The sequence below is a fragment of the Monodon monoceros genome, unplaced genomic scaffold, assembly GCF_005190385.1.
Source record: "Monodon monoceros isolate NGI ecotype Baffin Bay Population unplaced genomic scaffold, NGI_Narwhal_1 Super_Scaffold_12, whole genome shotgun sequence".
Classification (NCBI taxonomy): domain Eukaryota; kingdom Metazoa; phylum Chordata; class Mammalia; order Artiodactyla; family Monodontidae; genus Monodon; species Monodon monoceros.
In genome coordinates, this window is record NW_021703768.1 from 104,489,269 (window position 1) to 104,491,899 (window position 2,631).

Below are 2,631 nucleotides of genomic sequence, written 5' to 3' on the forward strand. Positions count from 1 at the left end.
GATGAAAAATGGAATTACACAGCCAGAAGAAACCATGATAAAGCAATTAATTTACCCCCCACACCCAGAAAGGAGTTCATCCTAGATGGGATTATCTATCACCTTTCATCCATGTCTTTTCTAAAAAAGAGCCTCATAAAATGAGCTCAAAGAGGTTCTTTTATATGACAGCACTTTCACAAGTACTATGGCATTGCACAGATGTAAGGGATTATCATTCTTTAAGGATAAAGAGAGTTCAAAATAGCCAGCAGGAAAAAAATACAATGTTTCTTTCACATTTTATTCTAGCACTTCTTTCTCATGACTACCCTAAATGTCTCCTTACTCTAATGAATCTATTTTCCCCTCAAGTTTTGTATAAATATTAATAGAAAACAAAATCATAGGATGTTAGATTTGAAAAATATATCTCCTAATTCATCCCTCTGATTTCATAAATGAGGATACTAAGAACAGTTGGGGCCATAAACATAAATGTCTATAAGGGCTGGACAGGTAACATAAATAAGAAAATCAGTTGAGTAAGAAAAGTTTTGGGGCCTGAGAAAACAACAGCGCAAGCAGCATGATGAATAGTAACCAACACACAGGCTCAGTGGAAGAGGCAGTGGAGGTGGGGGACTGTGGAAACTTGGAGAGTGCCAGCCCATCTGAAGGCAGAAGGTCCCCAATTGTGACCACGTGAGAATACAAGCCCTTTGCTAGCTGAAGTAACAAAAAAGCTAAAATCCAAATTTCTGCATGAAAATTTGCTGATTTTAAAATTGTTGCATTAACTTTTAAACACGGGAGAAAAAATCCACAAACAAATCAATCAAATAGCTGCAGGCCTATTCCGTTCTCCACCCTGCTAGTTCATGCCCTCTGGACTCTGTCACATTTCTAATAGTCTCTGCTTCATTTTCTGTTTAAGAGCCTAAGGAAGAACAGCTTATGACCACTCAGTGGTCATTCCTACCCATTCAGTGGCCTGAGCGGTGGGAGCCACTGCCCAAGTCTTCTCCGAGACGGGCTGGGCTCCTGTTCAGCAGGAAATGATGAATAGGCTGCGAGGGCACCTGTGCCTTCAGGCCGGTCTGCCACCGCGGGTTGAGGAGTCGTAAATTCGAGAGTGGGAGCAGTTCATATGCCCTGAATTTCCTCCAGGGCCAACACTTTTTCAGGAGCGACCTGCTCACCCTCTTCCATCTCTTCAGGGTCTCTGTAAACGTAGAAAAGCTGCGACCTCCCGCAAGTGCTCACGGGAGATGCAGCCGCGCAGGCGTCGAACTTCCCGGCCGGCCTCCAGCACGTCACATCCGCTGAGGGACGTCCCTTCCCATGCGCGGGATGGCAATGTCCACACCGCGCAGAGGAGAGTCTGCTTTACCCAGAGTGATGGTAGGCAGGTTAACATAACCTGTGAAAGGCTGGTGGTCGGCCCTGGGATCAGTAACCACCGGAAGTTGGTCGGGGCTCCTGGGAGGCTGCCTGGAGCTGGTTAGTGAAGGTTTTGGGAGTGGAGCGCCAGCAATAGGAGCAGCTCCAGAGGCAGCACAGACTTCAGCACAGCTGAATTCCTGGAGGATATGGCATGACACCAGCCAGGTTTTCAGTAGCAGTAATGGCACCAGCCTGCAGCAAGAGCTTCTCCCAGGTCCTCTGAAGCTTTATGATGTAGATGCTATCACTTTTCCTTTTGTAAATGAACTATTCCATTTGGAAGTCAAGATTGGTGCCACCCAAGTGGGTTCCTGCAGCAGGAACTGTGAGGACAGCCTCCTCCTTTATCCGCGGGACATGAAGGGCTCTGGACGTTGTGAATGTTTCCCTGTTATGACCAGAACCCAGGGCAATGCCATTTGGACGCGTCTCTGGGTATCTCAGAAAGGCTGCCACCTTGAGAACTAAATTCCATCCTTTGTGTTCACAATATGACGGATCAGCACATATGCACTTGGACATTTGTATTAGCCTTACAGAAATGTGAGTGTGTGTTTCAGTTGAGCCTTACATTCCTCTAAATTTAACTTAGAATTGACCCTGGGAGTTTGCTCTTTGGAGGTCAGAGATTAAGATTTCAACAACATAATAGCAGCAAACAGACTCAAAAGGAAATTGTAACTGTGATGCTAATTTAGCTAAGATCATGAACATCAGAATCATCTGAGGTTATTCACATAAGAGGGTTACGTTTTAAATCACCTATCAGACCTCTCTTTCCTAGGCAGAGTACACCAATTAGGTTTCCTTTTCTTATCTGTTACCTTTGTGTTGTTTGGTTTATTCCCCAGTGATTTCTTTCAAGCTAGGGTTGTCAAAATCCATACTTGACAAAATGCTGGACTATTTGTTGCTAGCACTAAGGAGTGACTACCAGGCACCTCTTCCTCCTAGGAAATGATATGCTTGCTTAAATCAAATATTGATGGGGAAAAAAAGCAAACATTAGCAGTGCATGTTTAGCCTGACACTGGATTGGGATAGAATTTGGCCTATTAAATGGACTTTGATGCTTTGTTCCCTACTGCAAAAGTGCTTCCCACTCTCAGAAGACAGAAATTGGGGAAAACACACTCTCTGCATAGAAATAAAAACAATGCTCTAATATTAAAGGGAAAACACAATGATAGAAAAGTCAGGAAGGAG

The 2,631-nt window shown here is 44.3% G+C and overlaps 1 pseudogene; it reads right to left on the minus strand.

Annotated features, from left to right (window-relative positions):
* Window positions 1–934: 934 nt before the first annotated feature.
* LOC114892122 lies at window positions 935–1,947 on the minus strand (annotated as a pseudogene).
* Between the last annotated feature and the right edge of the window lie 684 nt (window positions 1,948–2,631).